Source organism: Haliotis rufescens, unplaced genomic scaffold (assembly GCF_023055435.1).
Source record: "Haliotis rufescens isolate VD_foot unplaced genomic scaffold, xgHalRufe1.0.p SCAF_14, whole genome shotgun sequence".
In the NCBI taxonomy this organism is placed as follows: domain Eukaryota; kingdom Metazoa; phylum Mollusca; class Gastropoda; order Lepetellida; family Haliotidae; genus Haliotis; species Haliotis rufescens.
The window spans coordinates 11,569,151-11,590,049 of record NW_025963824.1 but is presented as its reverse complement, the minus strand read 5'-3'; positions in this window follow the sequence as shown (position 1 = coordinate 11,590,049).

Below are 20,899 nucleotides of genomic sequence, written 5' to 3'. Positions count from 1 at the left end.
GTTTGATACCAAATCCGACGGACATATAATGGGTCGTTAGGGAAATACAACCGTTTGAAGGTGTCCAAATTGACTTCAGAGGCCTCTGTTAGAGTGCTACCGCACGCGCATGCGCGACACCATCGTTGTTATTTTCACATAGTTGGATAGCCAATGTAACCCTTTCAAGGTTTCCAACAGATTTCAAAAGATTTAGTCTCTGCAAAGTGTTTCAAAAGACCTGCACATTTACTCCAAAAACGAAAATTGGCGCGTTTCTCAAACACACAAGGCAGAACAATGTCTTCTCTGATTGCTGACTTGGAAGTCCTTTTTCTGGACAGGTGAAAAACACACTTTTCTTAAATATTAAGCGGTTTTAGTGCATGATGGCTCGTTGGAAAGCTCTTGAAATTCTGAGACGTTTGATACCAAATCCGACGGACATATAATGGGTCGTTAGGGAAATACAACCGTTTGAAGGTGTCCAAATTGACGTCAGAGGCCTCTGTTAGAGTGCTACCGCACGCGCATGCGCGACACCATCGTTGTTATTTTAACATAGTTGGATAGCCAATGTAACCCTTTCAAGGTTTCCAAAGATTTCAAAAGATTTGGTCTCTGCAAAGTGTTTCAAAAGACCTGCACATTTACTCCAAAAACGAAAATTGGCGCGTTTCTCAAACACACAAGGCAGAACAATGTCTTGTCCGATTGCTGACTTAGAAGTCCTTTTTCTGGACAGGTGAAAAACACAGTTTTCTTAAATATTAAGCGATTTTAGTGCATGATGGCTCGTTGGAAAGCTCTTGAAATTCTGAGACGTTTGATACCAAATCCGACGGACATATAATGGGTCGTTAGGGAAATACAACCGTTTGAAGGTGTCCAAATTGACGTCAGAGGCCTCTGTTAGAGTGCTACCGCACGCGCATGCGCGACACCATCGTTGTTATTTTAACATAGTTGGATAGCCAATGTAACCCTTTCAAGGTTTCCAAAGATTTCAAAAGATTTGGTCTCTGCAAAGTGTTTCAAAAGACCTGCACATTTACTCCAAAAACGAAAATTGGCGCGTTTCTCAAACACACAAGGCAGAACAATGTCTTGTCCGATTGCTGACTTAGAAGTCCTTTTTCTGGACAGGTGAAAAACACACTTTTCTTAAATATTAAGCGATTTTAGTGCATGATGGCTCGTTGGAAAGCTCTTGAAATTCTGAGACGTTTGATACCAAATCCGACGGACATGTAATGGGTCGTTAGGGAAATTCAAACGTTTGAAGGTGTCCAAATTGACGTCAGAGGCCTCTGTTGGAGTGCTACCGCACGCGCATGCGCGACACCATCGTTCTTATTTTAACATAGTTGGATAGCCAATGTAACCCTTTCAAGGTTTCCAAAAGATTTCAAAAGATTTGGTCTCTGCAAAGTGTTTCAAAAGACCTGCATATTTACTCCAAAAACGAAAATTGGCGCGTTTCTCAAACACACAAGGCAGAACAATATCTTGTCCGATTGCTGACTTGGAAGTCCTTTTTCTGGACAGGTGAAAAACACAGTTTCTTAAATATTAAGCGATTTTAGTGCATGATGGCTCGTTGGAAAGCTCTTGAAATTCTGAGACGTTTGATACCAAATCCGACGGACATATAATGGGTCGTTAGGGAAATACAACCGTTTGAAGGTGTCCAAATTGACGTCAGAGGCCTCTGTTAGAGTGCTACCGCACGCGCATGCGCGACACCATCGTTGTTATTTTAACATAGTTGGATAGCCAATGTAACCCTTTCAAGGTTTCCAACAGATTTCAAAAGATTTGGTCTCTGCAAAGTGTTTCAAAAGACCTGCACATTTACTCCAAAAACGAAAATTGGCGCGTTTCTCAAACACACAAGGCAGAACAATGTCTTGTCCGATTGCTGACTTAGAAGTCCTTTTTCTGGACAGGTGAAAAACACAGTTTTCTTAAATATTAAGCGATTTTAGTGCATGATGGCTCGTTGGAAAGCTCTTGAAATTCTGAGACGTTTGATACCAAATCCGACGGACATATAATGGGTCGTTAGGGAAATACAACCGTTTGAAGGTGTCCAAATTGACGTCAGAGGCCTCTGTTAGAGTGCTACCGCACGCGCATGCGCGACACCATCGTTCTTATTTTAACATAGTTGGATAGCCAATGTAACCCTTTCAAGGTTTCCAACAGATTTCAAAAGATTTGGTCTCTGCAAAGTGTTTCAAAAGACCTGCACATTTACTCCAAAAACGAAAATTGGCGCGTTTCTCAAACACACAAGGCAGAACAATGTCTTGTCCGATTGCTGACTTGGAAGTCCTTTTTCTGGACAGGTGAAAAACACACTTTTCTTAAATATTAAGCGATTTTAGTGCATGATGGCTCGTTGGAAAGCTCTTGAAATTCTGAGACGTTTGATACCAAATCCGACGGACATATAATGGGTCGTTAGGGAAATACAACCGTTTGAAGGTGTCCAAATTGACTTCAGAGGCCTCTGTTAGAGTGCTACCGCACGCGCATGCGCGACACCATCGTTGTTATTTTCACATAGTTGGATAGCCAATGTAACCCTTTCAAGGTTTCCAACAGATTTCAAAAGATTTAGTCTCTGCAAAGTGTTTCAAAAGACCTGCACATTTACTCCAAAAACGAAAATTGGCGCGTTTCTCAAACACACAAGGCAGAACAATGTCTTCTCTGATTGCTGACTTGGAAGTCCTTTTTCTGGACAGGTGAAAAACACACTTTTCTTAAATATTAAGCGGTTTTAGTGCATGATGGCTCGTTGGAAAGCTCTTGAAATTCTGAGACGTTTGATACCAAATCCGACGGACATATAATGGGTCGTTAGGGAAATACAACCGTTTGAAGGTGTCCAAATTGACGTCAGAGGCCTCTGTTAGAGTGCTACCGCACGCGCATGCGCGACACCATCGTTGTTGTTTTAACATAGTTGGATAGCCAATGTAACCCTTTCAAGGTTTCCAACAGATTTCAAAAGATTTGGTCTCTGCAAAGTGTTTCAAAAGACCTGCACATTTACTCCAAAAACGAAAATTGGCGCGTTTCTCAAACACACAAGGCAGAACAATGTCTTGTCCGATTGCTGACTTAGAAGTCCTTTTTCTGGACAGGTGAAAAACACAGTTTTCTTAAATATTAAGCGATTTTAGTGCATGATGGCTCGTTGGAAAGCTCCTGAAATTCTGAGACGTTTGATACCAAATCCGACGGACATATAATGGGTCGTTAGGGAAATACAACCGTTTGAAGGTGTCCAAATTGACGTCAGAGGCCTCTGTTAGAGTGCTACCGCACGCGCATGCGCGACACCATCGTTGTTATTTTAACATAGTTGGATAGCCAATGTAACCCTTTCAAGGTTTCCAACAGATTTCAAAAGATTTGGTCTCTGCAAAGTGTTTCAAAAGACCTGCACATTTACTCCAAAAACGAAAATTGGCGCGTTTCTCAAACACACAAGGCAGAACAATGTCTTGTCCGATTGCTGACTTGGAAGTTATTTTTCTGGACAGGTGAAAAACACAGTTTTCTTAAATATTAAGCGATTTTAGTGCATGATGGCTCGTTGGAAAGCTCTTGAAATTCTGAGACGTTTGATACCAAATCCGACGGACATATAATGGGTCGTTAGGGAAATACAACCGTTTGAAGGTGTCCAAATTGACGTCAGAGGCCTCTGTTAGAGTGCTACCGCACGCGCATGCGCGACACCATCGTCGATATTTTAACATAGTTGGATAGCCAATGTAACCCTTTCAAGGTTTCCAACCGATTTCAAAAGATTTGGTCTCTGCAAAGTGTTTCAAAAGACCTGCACATTTACTCCAAAAACGAAAATTGGCGCGTTTCTCAAACACACAAGGCGGAACAATGTCTTGTCCGATTGCTGACTTGGAAGTCCTTTTTCTGGACAGGTGAAAAACACACTTTTCTTAAATATTAAGCGGTTTTAGTGCATGATGGCTCGTTGGAAAGCTCTTGAAATTCTGAGACGTTTGATACCAAATCCGACGGACATATAATGGGTCGTTAGGGAAATACAACCGTTTGAAGGTGTCCAAATTGACGTCAGAGGCCTCTGTTAGAGTGCTACCGCACGCGCATGCGCGACACCATCGTTCTTATTTTAACATAGTTGGATAGCCAATGTAACCCTTTCAAGGTTTCCAAAAGATTTCAAAAGATTTGGTCTCTGCAAAGTGATTCAAAAGACCTGCACATTTACTCCAAAAACGAAAATTGGCGCGTTTCTCAAACACACAAGGCAGAACAATGTCTTGTCCGATTGCTGACTTGGAAGTCCTTTTTCTGGACAGGTGAAAAACACACTTTTCTTAAATATTAAGCGATTTTAGTGCATGATGGCTCGTTGGAAAGCTCTTGAAATTCTGAGACGTTTGATACCAAATCCGACGGACATATAATGGGTCGTTAGGGAAATACAACCGTTTGAAGGTGTCCAAATTGACGTCAGAGGCCTCTGTTAGAGTGCTAACGCACGCGCATGCGCGACACCATCGTTCTTATTTTAACATAGTTGGATAGCCAATGTAACCCTTTCAAGGTTTCCAACAGATTTCAAAAGATTTGGTCTCTGCAAAGTGTTTCAAAAGACCTGGACATTTACTCCAAAAACGAAAATTGGCGCGTTTCTCAAACACACAAGGCAGAACAATGTCTTGTCCGATTGCTGACTTGGAAGTCCTTTTTCTGGACAGGTGAAAAACACACTTTTCTTAAATATTAAGCGATTTTAGTGCATGATGGCTCGTTGGAAAGCTCTTGAAATTCTGAGACGTTTGATACCAAATCCGACGGACATATAATGGGTCGTTAGGGAAATACAACCGTTTGAAGGTGTCCAAATTGACGTCAGAGGCCTCTGTTAGAGTGCTAACGCACGCGCATGCGCGACACCATCGTTCTTATTTTAACATAGTTGGATAGCCAATGTAACCCTTTCAAGGTTTCCAACATATTTCAAAAGATTTGGTCTCTGCAAAGTGTTTCAAAAGACCTGCACATTTACTCCAAAAACGAAAATTGGCGCGTTTCTCAAACACACAAGGCAGAACAATGTCTTGTCCGATTGCTGACTTAGAAGTCCTTTTTCTGGACAGGTGAAAAACACAGTTTTCTTAAATATTAAGCGATTTTAGTGCATGATGGCTCGTTGGAAAGCTCTTGAAATTCTGAGACGTTTGATACCAAATCCGACGGACATATAATGGGTCGTTAGGGAAATACAACCGTTTGAAGGTGTCCAAATTGACGTCAGAGGCCTCTGTTAGAGTGCTACCGCACGCGCATGCGCGACACCATCGTTGTTATTTTAACATAGTTGGATAGCCAATGTAACCCTTTCAAGGTTTCCAACAGATTTCAAAAGATTTGGTCTCTGCAAAGTGTTTCAAAAGACCTGCACATTTACTCCAAAAACGAAAATTGGCGCGTTTCTCAAACACACAAGGCAGAACAATGTCTTGTCCGATTGCTGACTTAGAAGTCCTTTTTCTGGACAGGTGAAAAACACAGTTTTCTTAAATATTAAGCGATTTTAGTGCATGATGGTTCGTTGGAAAGCTCTTGAAATTCTGAGACGTTTGATACCAAATCCGACGGACATATAATGGGTCGTTAGGGAAATTCAACCGTTTGAAGGTGTTCAAATTGACGTCAGATGCCTCTGTTGGAGTACTACCGCACGCGCATGCGCGACACCATCGTTCTTATTTTAACATAGTTGGATAGCCAATGTAACCCTTTCAAGGTTTCCAACAGATTTCAAAAGATTTGGTCTCTGCAAAGTGTTTCAAAAGACCTGCACATTTACTCCAAAAACGAAAATTGGCGCGTTTCTCAAACACACAAGGCAGAACAATGTCCTGTCCGATTGCTGACTTGGAAGTCCTTTTTATGGACAGGTGAAAAACACACTTTTCTTAAATATTAAGCGATTTTAGTGCATGATGGCTCGTTGGAAAGCTCTTGAAATTCTGAGACGTTTGATACCAAATCCGACGGACATATAATGGGTCGTTAGGGAAATACAACCGTTTGAAGGTGTCCAAATTGACGTCAGAGGCCTCTGTTAGAGTGCTACCGCACGCGCATGCGCGACACCATCGTTGTTATTTTAACATAGTTGGATAGCCAATGTAACCCTTTCAAGGTTTCCAAAAGATTTCAAAAGATTTGGTCTCTGCAAAGTGTTTCAAAAGACCTGCACATTTACTCCAAAAACGAAAATTGGCGCGTTTCTCAAACACACAAGGCAGAACAATGTCTTGTCCGATTGCTGACTTGGAAGTCCTTTTTCTGGACAGGTGAAAAACACAGTTTTCTTAAATATTAAGCGATTTTAGTGCATGATGGCTCGTTGGAAAGCTCGTGAAATTCTGAGACGTTTGATACCAAATCCGACGGACATATAATGGGTCGTTAGGGAAATACAACCGTTTGAAGGGGTCCAAATTGACGTCAGAGGCCTCTGTTAGAGTGCTACCGCACGCGCATGCGCGACACCATCGTTGTTATTTTAACATAGTTGGATAGCCAATGTAACCCTTTCAAGGTTTCCAACAGATTTCAAAAGATTTGGTCTCTGCAAAGTGTTTCAAAAGACCTGCACATTTACTCCAAAAACGAAAATTGGCGCGTTTCTCAAACACACAAGGCAGAACAATGTCTTGTCCGATTGCTGACTTGGAAGTCCTTTTTCTGGACAGGTGAAAAACACAGTTTTCTTAAATATTAAGCGATTTTAGTGCATGATGGCTCGTTGGAAAGCTCGTGAAATTCTGAGACGTTTGATACCAAATCCGACGGACATATAATTGGTCGTTAGGGAAATTTAACCGTTTGAAGGTGTCCAAATTGACGTCAGAGGCCTCTGTTAGAGTGCTACCGCACGCGCATGCGCTACACCATCGTTGTTATTTTAACATAGTTGGATAGCCAATGTAACCCTTTCAAGGTTTCCAAAAGATTTCAAAAGATTTGGTCTCTGCAAAGTGTTTCAAAAGACCTGCACATTTACTCCAAAAACGAAAATTGGCGCGTTTCTCAAACACACAAGGCAGAACAATGTCTTGTCCGATTGCTGACTTGGATTTTATTTTTCTGGACAGGTGAAAAACACACTTTTCTTAAATATTAAGCGATTTTAGTGCATGATGGCTCGTTGGAAAGCTCTTGAAATTCTGAGACGTTTGATACCAAATCCGACGGACATATAATGGGTCGTTAGGGAAATACAACCGTTTGAAGGTGTCCAAATTGACGTCAGAGGCCTCTGTTAGAGTGCTACCGCACGCGCATGCGCGACACCATCGTTGTTATTTTAACATAGTTGGATAGCCAATGTAACCCTTTCAAGGTTTCCAACAGATTTCAAAAGATTTGGTCTCTGCAAAGTGTTTCAAAAGACCTGCACATTTACTCCAAAAACGAAAATTGGCGCGTTTCTCAAACACACAAGGCAGAACAATGTCTTGTCCGATTGCTGACTTGGAAGTCCTTTTTCTGGACAGGTGAAAAACACACTTTTCTTAAATATTAAGCGATTTTAGTGCATGATGGCTCGTTGGAAAGCTCTTGAAATTCTGAGACGTTTGATACCAAATCCGACGGACATATAATGGGTCGTTAGGGAAATACAACCGTTTGAAGGTGTCCAAATTGACGTCAGAGGCCTCTGTTAGAGTGCTAACGCACGCGCATGCGCGACACCATCGTTCTTATTTTAACATAGTTGGATAGCCAATGTAACCCTTTCAAGGTTTCCAACAGATTTCAAAAGATTTGGTCTCTGCAAAGTGTTTCAAAAGACCTGCACATTTACTCCAAAAACGAAAATTGGCGCGTTTCTCAAACACACAAGGCAGAACAATGTCTTGTCCGATTGCTGACTTGGAAGTCCTTTTTCTGGACAGGTGAAAAACACACTTTTCTTAAATATTAAGCGATTTTAGTGCATGATGGCTCGTTGGAAAGCTCTTGAAATTCTGAGACGTTTGATACCAAATCCGACGGACATATAATGGGTCGTTAGGGAAATACAACCGTTTGAAGGTGTCCAAATTGACGTCAGAGGCCTCTGTTAGAGTGCTAACGCACGCGCATGCGCGACACCATCGTTCTTATTTTAACATAGTTGGATAGCCAATGTAACCCTTTCAAGGTTTCCAACAGATTTCAAAAGATTTGGTCTCTGCAAAGTGTTTCAAAAGACCTGCACATTTACTCCAAAAACGAAAATTGGCGCGTTTCTCAAACACACAAGGCAGAACAATGTCTTGTCCGATTGCTGACTTAGAAGTCCTTTTTCTGGACAGGTGAAAAACACAGTTTTCTTAAATATTAAGCGATTTTAGTGCATGATGGCTCGTTGGAAAGCTCGTGAAATTCTGAGACGTTTGATACCAAATCCGACGGACATATAATGGGTCGTTAGGGAAATACAACCGTTTGAAGGTGTCCAAATTGACGTCAGAGGCCTCTGTTAGAGTGCTACCGCACGCGCATGCGCGACACCATCGTTGTTATTTTAACATAGTTGGATAGCCAATGTAACCCTTTCAAGGTTTCCAACAGATTTCAAAAGATTTGGTCTCTGCAAAGTGTTTCAAAAGACCTGCACATTTACTCCAAAAACGAAAATTGGCGCGTTTCTCAAACACACAAGGCAGAACAATGTCTTGTCCGATTGCTGACTTGGAAGTTATTTTTCTGGACAGGTGAAAAACACAGTTTTCTTAAATATTAAGCGATTTTAGTGCATGATGGCTCGTTGGAAAGCTCTTGAAATTCTGAGACGTTTGATACCAAATCCGACGGACATATAATGGGTCGTTAGGGAAATACAACCGTTTGAAGGTGTCCAAATTGACGTCAGAGGCCTCTGTTGGAGTGCTACCGCACGCGCATGCGCGACACCATCGTTGTTATTTTAACATAGTTGGATAGCCAATGTAACCCTTTCAAGGTTTCCAAAAGATTTCAAAAGATTTGGTCTCTGAAAAGTGTTTCAAAAGACCTGCATATTTACTCCAAAAACGAAAATTGGCGCGTTTCTCAAACACACAAGGCAGAACAATGTCTTGTCCGATTGCTGACTTGGAAGTCCTTTTTCTGGACAGGTGAAAAACACACTTTTCTTAAATATTAAGCGATTTTAGTGCATGATGGCTCGTTGGAAAGCTCTTAAATTCTGAGACGTTTGATACCAAATCCGACGGACATATAATGGGTCGTTAGGGAAATACAACCGTTTGAAGGTGTCCAAATTGACGTCAGAGGCCTCTGTTAGAGTGCTACCGCACGCGCATGCGCGACACCATCGTTGTTATTTTAACATAGTTGGATAGCCAATGTAACCCTTTCAAGGTTTCCAACAGATTTCAAAAGATTTGGTCTCTGCAAAGTGTTTCAAAAGACCTGCACATTTACTCCAAAAACGAAAATTGGCGCGTTTCTCAAACACACAAGGCAGAACAATGTCTTGTCCGATTGCTGACTTAGAAGTCCTTTTTCTGGACAGGTGAAAAACACAGTTTTCTTAAATATTAAGCGATTTTAGTGCATGATGGTTCGTTGGAAAGCTCTTGAAATTCTGAGACGTTTGATACCAAATCCGACGGACATATAATGGGTCGTTAGGGAAATTCAACCGTTTGAAGGTGTTCAAATTGACGTCAGATGCCTCTGTTGGAGTACTACCGCACGCGCATGCGCGACACCATCGTTCTTATTTTAACATAGTTGGATAGCCAATGTAACCCTTTCAAGGTTTCCAACAGATTTCAAAAGATTTGGTCTCTGCAAAGTGTTTCAAAAGACCTGCACATTTACTCCAAAAACGAAAATTGGCGCGTTTCTCAAACACACAAGGCAGAACAATGTCCTGTCCGATTGCTGACTTGGAAGTCCTTTTTATGGACAGGTGAAAAACACACTTTTCTTAAATATTAAGCGATTTTAGTGCATGATGGCTCGTTGGAAAGCTCTTGAAATTCTGAGACGTTTGATACCAAATCCGACGGACATATAATGGGTCGTTAGGGAAATACAACCGTTTGAAGGTGTCCAAATTGACGTCAGAGGCCTCTGTTAGAGTGCTACCGCACGCGCATGCGCGACACCATCGTTCTTATTTTAACATAGTTGGATAGCCAATGTAACCCTTTCAAGGTTTCCAACAGATTTCAAAAGATTTGGTCTCTGCAAAGTGTTTCAAAAGACCTGCACATTTACTCCAAAAACGAAAATTGGCGCGTTTCTCAAACACACAAGGCAGAACAATGTCTTGTCCGATTGCTGACTTGGAAGTCCTTTTTCTCGACAGGTGAAAAACACAGTTTTCTTAAATATTAAGCGATTTTAGTGCATGATGGCTCGTTGGAAAGCTCGTGAAATTCTGAGACGTTTGATACCAAATCCGACGGACATATAATGGGTCGTTAGGGAAATACAACCGTTTGAAGGGGTCCAAATTGACGTCAGAGGCCTCTGTTAGAGTGCTACCGCACGCGCATGCGCGACACCATCGTTGTTATTTTAACATAGTTGGATAGCCAATGTAACCCTTTCAAGGTTTCCAACAGATTTCAAAAGATTTGGTCTCTGCAAAGTGTTTCAAAAGACCTGCACATTTACTCCAAAAACGAAAATTGGCGCGTTTCTCAAACACACAAGGCAGAACAATGTCTTGTCCGATTGCTGACTTGGAAGTCCTTTTTATGGACAGGTGAAAAACACACTTTTCTTAAATATTAAGCGATTTTAGTGCATGATGGCTCGTTGGAAAGCTCTTGAAATTCTGAGACGTTTGATACCAAATCCGACGGACATATAATGGGTCGTTAGGGAAATACAACCGTTTGAAGGTGTCCAAATTGACGTCAGAGGCCTCTGTTAGAGTGCTACCGCACGCGCATGCGCGACACCATCGTTGTTATTTTAACATAGTTGGATAGCCAATGTAACCCTTTCAAGGTTTCCAACAGATTTCAAAAGATTTGGTCTCTGCAAAGTGTTTCAAAAGACCTGCACATTTACTCCAAAAACGAAAATTGGCGCGTTTCTCAAACACACAAGGCAGAACAATGTCTTGTCCGATTGCTGACTTGGAAGTCCTTTTTCTGGACAGGTGAAAAACACAGTTTTCTTAAATATTAAGCGATTTTAGTGCATGATGGCTCGTTGGAAAGCTCGTGAAATTCTGAGACGTTTGATACCAAATCCGACGGACATATAATGGGTCGTTAGGGAAATACAACCGTTTGAAGGGGTCCAAATTGACGTCAGAGGCCTCTGTTAGAGTGCTACCGCACGCGCATGCGCGACACCATCGTTGTTATTTTAACATAGTTGGATAGCCAATGTAACCCTTTCAAGGTTTCCAACAGATTTCAAAAGATTTGGTCTCTGCAAAGTGTTTCAAAAGACCTGCACATTTACTCCAAAAACGAAAATTGGCGCGTTTCTCAAACACACAAGGCAGAACAATGTCTTGTCCGATTGCTGACTTGGATTTTATTTTTCTGGACAGGTGAAAAACACAGTTTTCTTAAATATTAAGCGATTTGAGTGCATGATGGCTCGTTGGAAAGCTCGTGAAATTCTGAGACGTTTGATACCAAATCCGACGGACATATAATGGGTCGTTAGGGAAATACAACCGTTTGAAGGTGTCCAAATTGACGTCAGAGGCCTCTGTTAGAGTGCTACCGCACGCGCATGCGCGACACCATCGTTGTTATTTTAACATAGTTGGATAGCCAATGTAACCCTTTCAAGGTTTCCAAAAGATTTCAAAAGATTTGGTCTCTGCAAAGTGTTTCAAAAGACCTGCACATTTACTCCAAAAACGAAAATTGGCGCGTTTCTCAAACACACAAGGCAGAACAATGTCTTGTCCGATTGCTGACTTAGAAGTCCTTTTTCTGGACAGGTGAAAAACACACTTTTCTTAAATATTAAGCGATTTTAGTGCATGATGGTTCGTTGGAAAGCTCTTGAAATTCTGAGACGTTTGACACCAAATCCGACGGACATATAATGGGTCGTCAGGGAAATTCAACCGTTTGAAGGTGTTCAAATTGACGTCAGATGCCTCTGTTGGAGTACTACCGCACGCGCATGCGCGACACCATCGTTCTTATTTTAACATAGTTGGATAGCCAATGTAACCCTTTCAAGGTTTCCAACAGATTTCAAAAGATTTGGTCTCTGCAAAGTGTTTCAAAAGACCTGCACATTTACTCCAAAAACGAAAATTGGCGCGTTTCTCAAACACACAAGGCAGAACAATGTCCTGTCCGATTGCTGACTTGGAAGTCCTTTTTATGGACAGGTGAAAAACACACTTTTCTTAAATATTAAGCGATTTTAGTGCATGATGGCTCGTTGGAAAGCTCTTGAAATTCTGAGACGTTTGATACCAAATCCGACGGACATATAATGGGTCGTTAGGGAAATACAACCGTTTGAAGGGGTCCAAATTGACGTCAGAGGCCTCTGTTAGAGTGCTACCGCACGCGCATGCGCGACACCATCGTTGTTATTTTAACATAGTTGGATAGCCAATGTAACCCTTTCAAGGTTTCCAACAGATTTCAAAAGATTTGGTCTCTGCAAAGTGTTTCAAAAGACCTGCACATTTACTCCAAAAACGAAAATTGGCGCGTTTCTCAAACACACAAGGCAGAACAATGTCTTGTCCGATTGCTGACTTGGAAGTCCTTTTTCTGGACAGGTGAAAAACACAGTTTTCTTAAATATTAAGCGATTTTAGTGCATGATTGCTCGTTGGAAAGCTCGTGAAATTCTGAGACGTTTGATACCAAATCCGACGGACATATAATTGGTCGTTAGGGAAATTTAACCGTTTGAAGGTGTCCAAATTGACGTCAGAGGCCTCTGTTAGAGTGCTACCGCACGCGCATGCGCTACACCATCGTTGTTATTTTAACATAGTTGGATAGCCAATGTAACCCTTTCAAGGTTTCCAAAAGATTTCAAAAGATTTGGTCTCTGCAAAGTGTTTCAAAAGACCTGCACATTTACTCCAAAAACGAAAATTGGCGCGTTTCTCAAACACACAAGGCAGAACAATGTCTTGTCCGATTGCTGACTTGGATTTTATTTTTCTGGACAGGTGAAAAACACAGTTTTCTTAAATATTAAGCGATTTTAGTGCATGATGGCTCGTTGGAAAGCTCTTGAAATTCTGAGACGTTTGATACCAAATCCGACGGACATATAATGGGTCGTTAGGGAAATACAACCGTTTGAAGGTGTCCAAATTGACGTCAGAGGCCTCTGTTGGAGTGCTACCGCACGCGCATGCGCGACACCATCGTTGTTATTTTAACATAGTTGGATAGCCAATGTAACCCTTTCAAGGTTTCCAAAAGATTTCAAAAGATTTGGTCTCTGAAAAGTGTTTCAAAAGACCTGCACATTTACTCCAAAAACGAAAATTGGCGCGTTTCTCAAACACACAAGGCAGAACAATGTCTTGTCCGATTGCTAACTTGGAAGTCCTTTTTCTGGACAGGTGAAAAACTCACTTTTCTTAAATATTAAGCGATTTTAGTGCATGATGGCTCGTTGGAAAGCTCTTGAAATTCTGAGACGTTTGATACCAAATCCGACGGACATATAATTGGTCGTTAGGGAAATACAACCGTTTGAAGGTGTCCAAATTGACGTCAGAGGCCTCTGTTACAGTGCTACCGCACGAGCATGCGCGACACCATCGTTGTTATTTTAACATAGTTGGATAGCCAATGTAACCCTTTCAAGGTTTCCAAAAGATTTCAAAAGATTTGGTCTCTGCAAAGTGTTTCAAAAGACCTGCACATTTACTCCAAAAACGAAAATTGGCGCGTTTCTCAAACACACAAGGCAGAACAATGTCTTGTCCGATTGCTGACTTGGAAGTCCTTTTTCTGGACAGGTGAAAAACACAGTTTTCTTAAATATTAAGCGATTTTAGTGCATGATGGCTCGTTGGAAAGCTCGTGAAATTCTGAGACGTTTGATACCAAATCCGACGGACATATAATGGGTCGTTAAGGAAATACAACCGTTTGAAGGTGTCCAAATTGACGTCAGAGGCCTCTGTTAGAGTGCTACCGCACGCGCATGCGCGACACCATCGTTGTTATTTTAACATAGTTGGATAGCCAATGTAACCCTTTCAAGGTTTCCAACAGATTTCAAAAGATTTGGTCTCTGCAAAGTGTTTCAAAAGACCTGCACATTTACTCCAAAAACGAAAATTGGCGCGTTTCTCAAACACACAAGGCAGAACAATGTCTTGTCCGATTGCTGACTTGGAAGTCCTTTTTCTGGACAGGTGAAAAACACACTTTTCTTAAATATTAAGCGATTTTAGTGCATGATGGCTCGTTGGAAAGCTCGTGAAATTCTGAGACGTTTGATACCAAATCCGACGGACATATAATGGGTCGTTAGGGAAATACAACCGTTTGAAGGTGTCCAAATTGACGTCAGAGGCCTCTGTTAGAGTGCTACCGCACGCGCATGCGCGACACCATCGTTGTTATTTTAACATAGTTGGATAGCCAATGTAACCCTTTCAAGGTTTCCAAAAGATTTCAAAAGATTTGGTCTCTGCAAAGTGTTTCAAAAGACCTGCACATTTACTCCAAAAACGAAAATTGGCGCGTTTCTCAAACACACAAGGCAGAACAATGTCTTGTCCGATTGCTAACTTGGAAGTCCTTTTTCTGGACAGGTGAAAAACACACTTTTCTTAAATATTAAGCGATTTTAGTGCATGATGGCTCGTTGGAAAGCTCTTGAAATTCTGAGACGTTTGATACCAAATCCGACGGACATATAATTGGTCGTTAGGGAAATACAACCGTTTGAAGGTGTCCAAATTGACGTCAGAGGCCTCTGTTACAGTGCTACCGCACGAGCATGCGCGACACCATCGTTGTTATTTTAACATAGTTGGATAGCCAATGTAACCCTTTCAAGGTTTCCAAAAGATTTCAAAAGATTTGGTCTCTGCAAAGTGTTTCAAAAGACCTGCACATTTACTCCAAAAACGAAAATTGGCGCGTATCTCAAACACACAAGGCAGAACAATGTCTTGTCCGATTGCTAACTTGGAAGTCCTTTTTCTGGACAGGTGAAAAACACAGTTTTCTTAAATATTAAGCGATTTTAGTGCATGATGGCTCGTTGGAAAGCTCTTGAAATTCTGAGACGTTTGATACCAAATCCGACGGACATATAATTGGTCGTTAGGGAAATTTAACCGTTTGAAGGTGTCCAAATTGACGTCAGAGGCCTCTGTTAGAGTGCTACCGCACGAGCATGCGCGACACCATCGTTGTTATTTTAACATAGTTGGATAGCCAATGTAACCCTTTCAAGGTTTCCAAAAGATTTCAAAAGATTTGGTCTCTGCAAAGTGTTTTAAAGGCCTGCACATTTACTCCAAAAACGAAAATTGGCGCGTTTCTCAAACACACAAGGCAGAACAATGTCTTGTCCGATTGCTGACTTGGAAGTCCTTTTTCTGGACAGGTGAAAAACACAGTTTTCTTAAATATTCAGCGATTTTAGTGCATGATGGCTCGTTGGAAGCTCTTGAAATTCTAAGACGTTTGATACCAAATCCGACGGACATATAATGGGTCGTTAGGGAAATACAACCGTTTGAAGGTGTCCAAATTGACGTCAGAGGCCTCTGTTAGAGTGCTACCGCACGCGCATGCGCGACACCATCGTTGTTATTTTAACATAGTTGGATAGCCAATGTAACCCTTTCAAGGTTTCCAAAAGATTTCAAAAGATTTGGTCTCTGCAAAGTGTTTCAAAAGACCTGCACATTTACTCCAAAAACGAAAATTGGCGCGTTTCTCAAACACACAAGGCAGAACAATGTCTTGTCCGATTGCTGACTTAGAAGTCCTTTTTCTGGACAGGTGAAAAACACAGTTTTCTTAAATATTAAGCGATTTTAGTGCATGATGGCTCGTTGGAAAGCTCGTGAAATTCTGAGACGTTTGATACCAAATCCGACGGACATATAATGGGTCGTTAGGGAAATACAACCGTTTGAAGGTGTCCAAATTGACGTCAGAGGCCTCTGTTAGAGTGCTACCGCACGCGCATGCGCGACACCATCGTTGTTATTTTAACATAGTTGGATAGCCAATGTAACCCTTTCAAGGTTTCCAAAAGATTTCAAAAGATTTGGTCTCTGCAAAGTGTTTCAAAAGACCTGCACATTTACTCCAAAAACGAAAATTGGCGCGTTTCTCAAACACACAAGGCAGAACAATGTCTTGTCCGATTGCTGACTTAGAAGTCCTTTTTCTGGACAGGTGAAAAACACAGTTTTCTTAAATATTAAGCGATTTTAGTGCATGATGGCTCGTTGGAAAGCTCTTGAAATTCTGAGACGTTTGATACCAAATCCGACGGACATATAATGGGTCGTTAGGGAAATACAACCGTTTGAAGGTGTCCAAATTGACGTCAGAGGCCTCTGTTAGAGTGCTACCGCACGCGCATGCGCGACACCATCGTTGTTATTTTAACATAGTTGGATAGCCAATGAAACCCTTTCAAGGTTTCCAAAAGATTTCAAAAGATTTGGTCTCTGCAAAGTGTTTCAAAAGACCTGCACATTTACTCCAAAAACGAAAATTGGCGCGTTTCTCAAACACACAAGGCAGAACAATGTCTTGTCCGATTGCTAACTTGGAAGTCCTTTTTCTGGACAGGTGAAAAACACACTTTTCTTAAATATTAAGCGATTTTAGTGCATGATGGCTCGTTGGAAAGCTCTTGAAATTCTGAGACGTTTGATACCAAATCCGACGGACATATAATTGGTCGTTAGGGAAATACAACCGTTTGAAGGTGTCCAAATTGACGTCAGAGGCCTCTGTTACAGTGCTACCGCACGAGCATGCGCGACACCATCGTTGTTATTTTAACATAGTTGGATAGCCAATGTAACCCTTTCAAGGTTTCCAAAAGATTTCAAAAGATTTGGTCTCTGCAAAGTGTTTCAAAAGACCTGCACATTTACTCCAAAAACGAAAATTGGCGCGTATCTCAAACACACAAGGCAGAACAATGTCTTGTCCGATTGCTAACTTGGAAGTCCTTTTTCTGGACAGGTGAAAAACACAGTTTTCTTAAATATTAAGCGATTTTAGTGCATGATGGCTCGTTGGAAAGCTCTTGAAATTCTGAGACGTTTGATACCAAATCCGACGGACATATAATTGGTCGTTAGGGAAATTTAACCGTTTGAAGGTGTCCAAATTGACGTCAGAGGCCTCTGTTAGAGTGCTACCGCACGAGCATGCGCGACACCATCGTTGTTATTTTAACATAGTTGGATAGCCAATGTAACCCTTTCAAGGTTTCCAAAAGATTTCAAAAGATTTGGTCTCTGCAAAGTGTTTTAAAGGCCTGCACATTTACTCCAAAAACGAAAATTGGCGCGTTTCTCAAACACACAAGGCAGAACAATGTCTTGTCCGATTGCTGACTTGGAAGTCCTTTTTCTGGACAGGTGAAAAACACAGTTTTCTTAAATATTCAGCGATTTTAGTGCATGATGGCTCGTTGGAAGCTCTTGAAATTCTAAGACGTTTGATACCAAATCCGACGGACATATAATGGGTCGTTAGGGAAATACAACCGTTTGAAGGTGTCCAAATTGACGTCAGAGGCCTCTGTTAGAGTGCTACCGCACGCGCATGCGCGACACCATCGTTGTTATTTTAACATAGTTGGATAGCCAATGTAACCCTTTCAAGGTTTCCAAAAGATTTCAAAAGATTTGGTCTCTGCAAAGTGTTTCAAAAGACCTGCACATTTACTCCAAAAACGAAAATTGGCGCGTTTCTCAAACACACAAGGCAGAACAATGTCTTGTCCGATTGCTGACTTAGAAGTCCTTTTTCTGGACAGGTGAAAAACACAGTTTTCTTAAATATTAAGCGATTTTAGTGCATGATGGCTCGTTGGAAAGCTCGTGAAATTCTGAGACGTTTGATACCAAATCCGACGGACATATAATGGGTCGTTAGGGAAATACAACCGTTTGAAGGTGTCCAAATTGACGTCAGAGGCCTCTGTTAGAGTGCTACCGCACGCGCATGCGCGACACCATCGTTGTTATTTTAACATAGTTGGATAGCCAATGTAACCCTTTCAAGGTTTCCAAAAGATTTCAAAAGATTTGGTCTCTGCAAAGTGTTTCAAAAGACCTGCACATTTACTCCAAAAACGAAAATTGGCGCGTTTCTCAAACACACAAGGCAGAACAATGTCCTGTCCGATTGCTGACTTGGAAGTCCTTTTTCTGGACAGGTGAAAAACACACTTTTCTTAAATATTAAGCGATTTTAGTGCATGATGGCTCGTTGGAAAGCTCTTGAAATTCTGAGACGTTTGATACCAAATCCGACTGACATATAATGGGTCGTTAGGGAAATACAACCGTTTGAAGGTGTCCAAATTGACGTCAGAGGCCTCTGTTAGAGTGCTACCGCACGCGCATGCGCGACACCATCGTTGTTATTTTAACATAGTTGGATAGCCAATGTAACCCTTTCAAGGTTTCCAACAGATTTCAAAAGATTTGGTCTCTGCAAAGTGTTTCAAAAGACCTGCACATTTACTCCAAAAACGAAAATTGGCGCGTTTCTCAAACACACAAGGCAGAACAATGTCTTGTCCGATTGCTGACTTAGAAGTCCTTTTTCTGGACAGGTGAAAAACACAGTTTTCTTAAATATTAAGCGATTTTAGTGCATGATGGCTCGTTGGAAAGCTCTTGAAATTCTGAGACGTTTGATACCAAATCCGACGGACATATAATGGGTCGTTAGGGAAATACAACCGTTTGAAGGTGTCCAAATTGACGTCAGAGGCCTCTGTTAGAGTGCTACCGCACGCGCATGCGCGACACCATCGTTGTTATTTTAACATACTTGGATAGCCAATGAAACCCTTTCAAGGTTTCCAAAAGATTTCAAAAGATTTGGTCTCTGCAAAGTGTTTCAAAAGACCTGCACATTTACTCCAAAAACGAAAATTGGCGCGTTTCTCAAACACACAAGGCAGAACAATGTCTTGTCCGATTGCTAACTTGGAAGTCCTTTTTCTGGACAGGTGAAAAACACAGTTTTCTTAAATATTAAGCGATTTTAGTGCATGATGGCTCGTTGGAAAGCTCTTGAAATTCTGAGACGTTTGATACCAAATCCGACGGACATATAATTGGTCGTTAGGGAAATTTAACCGTTTGAAGGTGTCCAAATTGACGTCAGAGGCCTCTGTTAGAGTGCTACCGCACGAGCATGCGCGACACCATCGTTGTTATTTTAACATAGTTGGATAGCCAATGTAACCCTTTCAAGGTTTCCAAAAGATTTCAAAAGATTTGGTCTCTGCAAAGTGTTTTAAAGGCCTGCACATTTACTCCAAAAACGAAAATTGGCGCGTTTCTCAAACACACAAGGCAGAACAATGTCTTGTCCGATTGCTGACTTGGAAGTCCTTTTTCTGGACAGGTGAAAAACACAGTTTTCTTAAATATTAAGCGATTTTAGTGCATGATGGCTCGTTGGGAGCTCTTGAAATTCTAAGACGTTTGATACCAAATCCGACGGACATATAATGGGTCGTTAGGGAAATACAACCGTTTGAAGGTGTCCAAATTGACGTCAGAGGCCTCTGTTAGAGTGCTACCGCACGCGCATGCGCGACACCATCGTTGTTATTTTAACATAGTTGGATAGCCAATGAAACCCTTTCAAGGTTTCCAAAAGATTTCAAAAGATTTGGTCTCTGCAAAGTGTTTCAAAAGACCTGCACATTTACTCCAAAAACGAAAATTGGCGCGTTTCTCAAACACACAAGGCAGAACAATGTCTTGTCCGATTGCTAACTTGGAAGTCCTTTTTCTGGACAGGTGAAAAACACACTTTTCTTAAATATTAAGCGATTTTAGTGCATGATGGCTCGTTGGAAAGCTCTTGAAATTCTGAGACGTTTGATACCAAATCCGACGGACATATAATTGGTCGTTAGGGAAATACAACCGTTTGAAGGTGTCCAAATTGACGTCAGAGGCCTCTGTTACAGTGCTACCGCACGAGCATGCGCGACACCATCGTTGTTATTTTAACATAGTTGGATAGCCAATGTAACCCTTTCAAGGTTTCCAAAAGATTTCAAAAGATTTGGTCTCTGCAAAGTGTTTCAAAAGACCTGCACATTTACTCCAAAAACGAAAATTGGCGCGTATCTCAAACACACAAGGCAGAACAATGTCTTGTCCGATTGCTAACTTGGAAGTCCTTTTTCTGGACAGGTGAAAAACACAGTTTTCTTAAATATTAAGCGATTTTAGTGCATGATGGCTCGTTGGAAAGCTCTTGAAATTCTGAGACGTTTGATACCAAATCCGACGGACATATAATTGGTCGTTAGGGAAATTTAACCGTTTGAAGGTGTCCAAATTGACGTCAGAGGCCTCTGTTAGAGTGCTACCGCACGAGCATGCGCGACACCATCGTTGTTATTTTAACATAGTTGGATAGCCAATGTAACCCTTTCAAGGTTTCCAAAAGATTTCAAAAGATTTGGTCTCTGCAAAGTGTTTTAAAGGCCTGCACATTTACTCCAAAAACGAAAATTGGCGCGTTTCTCAAACACACAAGGCAGAACAATGTCTTGTCCGATTGCTGACTTGGAAGTCCTTTTTCTGGACAGGTGAAAAACACAGTTTTCTTAAATATTCAGCGATTTTAGTGCATGATGGCTCGTTGGAAGCTCTTGAAATTCTAAGACGTTTGAT